We start from the raw sequence: 8,043 nt of genomic DNA, 5'->3' as shown, positions 1-8,043 counted from the left end.
CAGAAGTCAGTGGCATTTCTATACACTAACAATGAGACTGAAGAAAGAGAAATTAAGGAGTCAATCCCATTTACAATTGCACCCCAAAGCATAAGATACCTAGGAATAAACCTAACCAAAGAGGTGAAGGATCTATCCCCTCAAAACTATAGAACACTTCTGAAAGAAATTGAGGAAGACACAAAGAGATAAAAATATTCCATGCTCGTGGATTGGCAGAATTAATACTGTGAAAATGTCAATGTTAACCAGGGCAATTTACACGTTTAATGCAATCCCTATCAAAATACCATGGACTTTCTTCAGAGAGTTAGAACAAATTATTTTAAGATTTGTGTGGAATCAGAAAAGACCCCGAATAGCCAGGGGAATTTTAAAAAAGAAAACCATAGCTGGGGCATCACAATGCCAGATTTCAGGTTGTACTACAGAGCTGTGGTCATCAAGACAGTGTGGTACTGGCACAAAAACAGACACATAGATCAATGGAACAGAATAGAGAACCCAGAAGTGGACCCTAGACTTTATGGTCAACTAATATTCGATAAAGGAGGAAAGACTATCCATTGGAAGAAAGACAGTCTCTTCAATAAATGGTGCTGGGAAAATTGGACATCCACATGCAGAAGAATGAAACTAGATCACTCTCTTTCACCATACACAAAGATAAACTCAAATTGATGAAAGATCTTAATGTGAGACAAGATTCTATCAAAATCCTAGAGGAGAACACAGGCAACACCCTTTTTGAACTCGGCCACAGTAACTTCTTTCAAGATACATCCATGAAGGCAAGAGAAACAAAAGCAAAAATGAACTATTGGGACTTCATCAAGATAAGAAGCTTTTGCACAGCAAAGGATACAGTCAACAAAACTAAAAGACAACCTACAGAATGGGAGAAGATATTTGCAAATGACATATCAGATAAAGGGCTAGTTTCCAAGATCTATAAAGAACTTATTAAACTCAACACCAAAGAAACAAACAATCCAATCATGAAATGGGCAAAAGACATGAACAGAAATCTCACAGAGGAAGACATAGACATGGCCAACACGCACATGACAAAATGCTCTGCATCACTTGCCATCAGGGAAATACAAATCAAAACCACAATGAGATACCACCTCACACCAGTGAGAATGGGGAAAATTAACAAGACAGGAAACCACAAATGTTGGAGAGGATGCGGAGAAAAGGGAACCCTCTTACACTGTTGGTGGGAATGTGAACTGGTGCAGCCACTCTGGAAAACTGTGTGGAGGTTCCTCAAAGAGTTAAAAATAGACCTGCCCTACGACCCAGCAATTGCACTGTTGGGGATTTACCCCAAAGATACAGATGCAATGAAACGCCAGGACACCTGCATCCCAATGTTTATAGCAGCAATGGCCACAATAGCCAAACTGTGGAAGGAGCCTCGGTATCCATCGAATGATGAATGGATAAAGAAGATGTGGTCTATGTATTCAATGGAATATTACTCAACCATTAGAAACGACAAATACCCACCATTTGCTTCAACATGGATGGAACTGGAGGGTATTATGCTGAGTGAAATGAGTCAATCGGAGGAGGACAAACATTATATGTTCTCATTCATTTGGGGAATATAAATAATAGTGAAAGGGAATAGAAGGGAAGGGAGAAGAAATGGGTAGGAAATATCAGAAAGGGAGACAGAACATAAAGACTCCTACCTCTGGGAAATGAACTAGGGGTGATGGAAGGGGAGGAGGGCGGGAGGTGGGGGTGAATGGGTGACGGGCACTGAGGGGGGCACTTGATGTGATGAGCACTGGGTGTTAATCTGTATGTTGGCAAATTGAACACCAATAAAAAATAAATTTATTATTAAAAAAAAAGAAGTCTTAAGATTAAAGTGTCATAGGGTTGATTCCTTCTGAGGGCTATGAGGGAATAATGTGTTTCAGGCATCTCTGTTTGACTTGCAGATGGCCATCTACCTGTGTCTTCACATCATCTTCCCTCTGCTTATCTATGTCAATTTCTTCTCCTTATAAGGACACCAATCATATTGGATTATGGGACACCCTAATGACCTCATTTTAAATTATCTCTGTAAAGACTCTTTCTCCAAATGAGGTCATATTCTGAGGTACGGGGGATGGACACTTTAGCTTGTGGATTTGGGGGATGGGGTGGCATAATTCAATCCTTAACAGTCATTGTTCACCAAAACAGTTTGTTAAGCCCTGGAAAAGAGGAAAGACGACAAATCCAGCTACTGGAAGCCTTGGATTCTAGTTTCAGTTCTGTGCCTTACTAGCAGCATCACTATAAACAAGTCACAAAAACTCTTTGATTCTCTTTCTATATGAGTAGATTTCACTCAGTGGGACTTGGACTATATACCACACAAGATGATTAGAAGATCAAATTGTGATGCTAAGAAGTAGCATGAAAAATAAAAGGTGTTACATGGGTTATATATTTACAATATGTACTTTGGCATTTAACTCTGGGGCTTTGTGTATTTGAACCTGAGTCTGGCCTCCATTTAGTGGAAATATATTAGCAGCTTTCTCCTGGTTGGAGAAGAAAGTGACCCCCTAGTGGTCAAATTGCCGCGATTTTCCTGAACGATAATGTTCAGCATACATTGAACTATAGTTTTTTTGATTTCTGAAAGCTTCAGCAGCTTCTGACACAGTTTCTTCTCCCATGCACCCCCTGGTCTGCCTGATTGCTCATTGCCTTGAATCATTCTTCAGTAACTTTAGCCTGGGAGCCTGAGGCTCCAGTTTGATTGAAGTGTCTAGGACCTTATTTTAATTTCTCTGTGTGTTTTGCCGCTAAATAGCACAACTAGTCTCACACTTCTGCCTTGTACCTGAAAGAGTTTCTAGGACTAAACTCTGCAAGGCCTGACCTATCCTAGATCTCTTTGGTGCTATAGCCCTAATCTCCACTTCCATCTCTGTGTTGTTCTAACTCTACACCTCAAAAAAAGAAATTTGAAACCTCACATTTTTCCCCTCTGATACTAAGCTGCTTGAGTCAGATAACTTCAATTCAACTCCAATTCCTAAGTCTCTTATTTGTATTTAGATGTCCTAGGACACACTATTAGATAAAAGAGCAAGGATGATTCCATAAGACGAACATTATTAGTAGTTGGCTCCTTTTTTGTGAGTAACTTCCTCTTAGTTTTTTAAATAAAAATTATTTTGAAAGAGTCCAGGAGGGGATCCCTGGGTGGCTCAGTGGTTTGGCGCCTGCCTTTGGCCCACGGCGTGATCCTGGAGACCCGGGATTGAGTCCCACATCGGGTTCCCTGCATGGAACCTGCTTCTCCTCTTAGTCTCTGCCTCTCTCTCTCTCTCTCTCTCTCTCTCTCTCTGTCTCTCATGAATAAATTAAATCTTAAAAAAAAAAAAAAAAAAAAAAAGAGTCCAGAAGAAATGTTTGTGTTTTTATGTTGGAAAAATTCTAAATTAAATAACCATTTAAAGTGGTAAACTCAACTAAACTAAAAAAAGTCTCCCAAAGAGAACAATGAAATCATCTGACCTCAGCAAAGCTAAATATTAGTCTTTGGTGGCCATGTGTTTGGGTAGATAGTTCCACTCAGAAATACCAAGATAGGTCTCCTGTTGAATTGCTTTTAATGGAGAAAGAGAAGGTGTTAATATTATCTTGATAAATTAGGAAATGCCATGCCAATCTCTCCGATGCTGACTTGCCTCCTTGTCTTTATTTCCCTATTTGCTGAGCTTGAATTTTCCAAACAGATTAAGTCAAACAGCTTGGCAAATTTGTTGAGATAGGTATGTGTCACTGCCACTCTGGAAAAAGAGATGACAGTGTTATATGCCATAAACCAAAATCACTCATCCATGAAATTCTACCACTCTGCCATGTATTTGCTGAAGAATGAAGACAGAATGCCAAAAGATCTTGAAATTTTCAGGAGATCCAATTTTAACATTATTCACTACTCCTAACCTATTTGTATTTGCCTTGACATCTTAGCATTAAAGATGTTATATATAGCCAGTGTCATTAATGATATGTTGATTCAGGCATGGTTTTCTTCATCTAAGTGTCACATCAATTGAGAGGAAATATTAGAGTTAAAAAACAAACCTAGTTTCTTTGACTGCTGGATGAATTCTAACCAATTCATTAAGCTTTAACTTGGTGTTACATCTATTTTTGTTGAATTGAAATTTATGGAAAAAATTTAGCCGAAGACAAGCATGAAATTAAAAGTGTAATATGAGCTAAGGTCTCTACTCTGTCATTAAAAAAAAAAAAAAAAAAAAAGGAAGTCTCCAATTATCCAATAGAACAGAATTAATAAAAGTCATATATAATGTCATAATAGATTTTATTCCAATGAACAACATTATTGCTTCTGATTGTAAATCATATGAATACTTTCTGGCAACCAAAAGGAAAAAATTCACACTGTTCATAATTGTGCAGCTTCTCATATACCAAAATGTATGAGGAGTATATGTTACTTGTACCATTAAATTCTTATTATAATATAATGTAGTAATCTAATTTCTCTAAGTGCCTCATTATTTTTCATTTCAACTGCCAAATGCACATATATTTTATGTTGTTAGTGAATTAAACAGGGAGACATGCTAAACAGATTGATATTCTGGATTCACTCTGTGATTTAAATGTACTGATTATAGTATAAAACAAGACATGAAAAAATGTGCTATTTCCTGTAGGTCACACCCAGTGGTTTATAATAAAGGCAATCTGTATTATGCCCAGAAACATATTTTATGCAAACAACTGGTGTGATAAATAATATAATTTCAAGTGAGTCTAGTTGCTTATTTGAATCAGAATCTCTGAGATACAAACAAAATTGGAGCTAAAATCTGAGAAAATTGTGTTGTATAATGCCCAGCACAGCCTAATGAGAGGTAGCCACTTAATACCCACTCCCTGCCCCTACCAATGACATCTCTTGGTGATGATACACGTGATTAACATAAAGAGATAGAATAGAATGGTATATTGGCTAGCTATTATTGGGTAACAGACCATACCAAAGCTTGTCGCTGGGGGGGGGGGGGGGGTGTGTGGGGGGGGCAACTATTTAGCCCCTAATCCAGAGTATTATCAATTCAGTTGTGCTCAGTTGAGCTGTTCTGATCATGGCACAGTCATTTCTTGTGGTCAGCTGCAAGCTGGGTCAGTGGTTTTGCTGCCTTGGCTAGGCTCTATTTCTGGGGCCTGTCCGGGACAACTGGGCTTACCCAGCTCTGGTGATCAGTCTCAAACTGTGGCAGACTAGCTTGAGTTTGTTCACATAGCCATTACAGGGGGTCCTAAGAAAGCAAAGTACTTAAGGCCTCAGGGTGCCTGGGTGTGGTAATACCATTACTTCCACTGATTTTTATTGGCTAGTAAATCTTGATTTAAGGGTGGAAAGAGATTTTACCTCATGAAGTGAGGAGCTGCAAGGTCACATAACAAAGGACATAGATGAAAGGGTAGAGATTTGAGCCACTTTTTGCAATATCTTACAAATAATAAATATTAAAAGTAATACTTATTAAAAGAATTAAATATATTAATAGAATCTACCACCTCTCTTTTTACTAGGACTTGTCAAGGAATCACAAATATTATTGTGAGAAACTGAGGAAAGTCCAAATTGTACCATATAAGTCATCTACACCTCCTTTTGTCCCGTTATCATATTTCAAAGAATGATCACACAAAGAACCATAGCCAAATGGATTCAATTACTATTTCATTGATTACTGCTGTAAGACCCTGATAATTTTGGGTTAGCTGCAGAAAAGAGGGACATTGGTAACAGCTGCTGAGTGTGGCTCTCTAACCTCTCAATCATCAAATTTTATGGAGAAAAAGAGGTGGAGATGAGGTTGGCTACTTATATTTAATATAGAAACTTTCATTCACTAGGAAAACTGATTCAGAGAATATTCTGGACCTCTGACCATTAAGATTAGCAATTGTTCCTCTTCTTAGGATATCAGTAGCTACCAGGGAGTGGTCAGAAGTCCCTGGCCTGGCCCGTCTCTGTCACTTCAAATCCCAACACTGTGCAAAAATTGATGACAATAACAGTAACTAAGATAGCTGAAGTTAGGTCTCCTGTCAAAATCTTAGCCAGACTAATGCACATGCTTTGTGCATATCACCAGCTCCATCCATCCCTTCTTACAAAACAGTAACCCAATATGCTCCATTATCCTTTAGACAAGCTGACACACAAATATACTGGTAACTTCATGAATAACTTTACAGCTGCAAAAGTGACCATCAGCTCTTGCTATAGCATCTCCCTCTTCCATAATTCAACATATAGAAAGAGACTAATGCTCTAAAATGACTTTTTTTCCGTTTAATCCAGGTTCATAATTTCACTCTAGAACAGTAAAGTACTCAGAATCCCCAGACTAGAACAGTGAATCCCAGCTAACTGTGTGATCTCAGAGAAGGCTACTGTATCAATACCTTCCCTCTCTACTAATTTCTTCTTATTAGAACCTACACATGCTTAAGCCTCTTGCGATTCATAAAAAATTAACATAATTTAAAGCCTCCTATAATCACTCATTCTTATGTAATAATCATCTCCATCGCCTCCTCACAGTAAAATTTTACTTTAATTCCTTCCATTTCCCCATATTCCATTCATCTGTGGGCCCCATAATTCCACTTCTGCTAAGACCGCCAGTGACCTCCATGCTATTAAACCCAGTAAAACTTCTCCATCATTTTTTGTGACTGCTCAGAAATAACCTGATACAACTAACCTTCTTCTCTTCTTGGATTACTCCGATTTTAGTGTCCCTTCATTTTTCTAGCTCATCGTTCTCTACCTTAACAGAAGCCTCATCCTCTCCACAACTCTTTTGAATCCATCCTCTCTTCAGTCCATTCTTATACCTTCAAATATACCTATATGTAGACAAACTCCAAATTGAGCTTCACACCCATATTTCCAACCATCCACTATCTCTCCATTTGTATGCTCCAGAGGCAGCTCTTGTCAAACATCATAAGCTGACCTCATCATCTTCTCCCCCTAAGTTAGCCCCTCCACCAGCATTCTCAAACCAGAAACTGGAAACCATCAAACTTCTTCCTCTCCTGCTCCACAAAATGTAAACATCTCTGTCTCCTGAAGCCATCCATTATGGCTATCTTCCCTTCCTCATACTTCCTCATACTATCTTCCCTTTCTCATACTAATTCAAGATAATCTTGTTCTTGGCTGGTAGAAGACAAAAGTTTTCTAGTTGAACCCCCATCTACACCCCACTGCCTGTCGTTCATTCTCTACTTTCCTGCCCAACAAATGTAACCTGCTCAGGTCAATCCTCAACTTCAAACTTGACAATGCTCTCCGATTTCCCTTGGGATAAAGTCAAATATCTGAAAAGACCCTATCAGGTGTTAAATAGCCTCCCTTATCACTCCTGCATCATCTTTTGCCTTCTCCCCCGCTGATGTTTACATTTGCCTTCTTTGGGCTTCTAGATCATTCCTTATTCTTTCTCATCGTTGTACATGCTTTTACCGATCACCTGGAATACTCTTCTACCCTATATTTTTAATTTTTTCCTGGCTCTCTTGATAAACAAGCACTTTCCTATCACTTGCAATTTCTAATCTAATAGCTGTGTTCCCTGGAGATTATGTGCTTCCTGAAAGCAGGGACTCTACCATAACTTTTATGCTTAGTAAAGTGCCTTACTCACAGTAGTGGCTTAATAAATGTTTGTCGAGTGAAGAATATTTATAGTCCCTTCTGTTACCATCCTCCACTTCTAAAGTGGAAATGTTCGTTTTTGTCTCTATTCCTGGTTTTAGCTAGTTTTTGAGGCTGTCTAGATTATATAATTAGTAATATTTTTTTAAGAAAAATAATGGTGAAGCTCTTTCAAACACAAAGCCTTTACAAATCAAAAGAGTATTGTAATAACCTCTACGTACTACTCACATAAATGACTCAAGAAGGTTTCGTGAAGGACTGAAAAACTAAATTATCATGAAGGAAAAAATAGTTAA

Source organism: Canis aureus, chromosome 17, assembly GCF_053574225.1.
Source record: "Canis aureus isolate CA01 chromosome 17, VMU_Caureus_v.1.0, whole genome shotgun sequence".
NCBI lineage: Eukaryota > Metazoa > Chordata > Mammalia > Carnivora > Canidae > Canis > Canis aureus.
Note: the sequence above shows the minus strand (reverse complement) of the source record.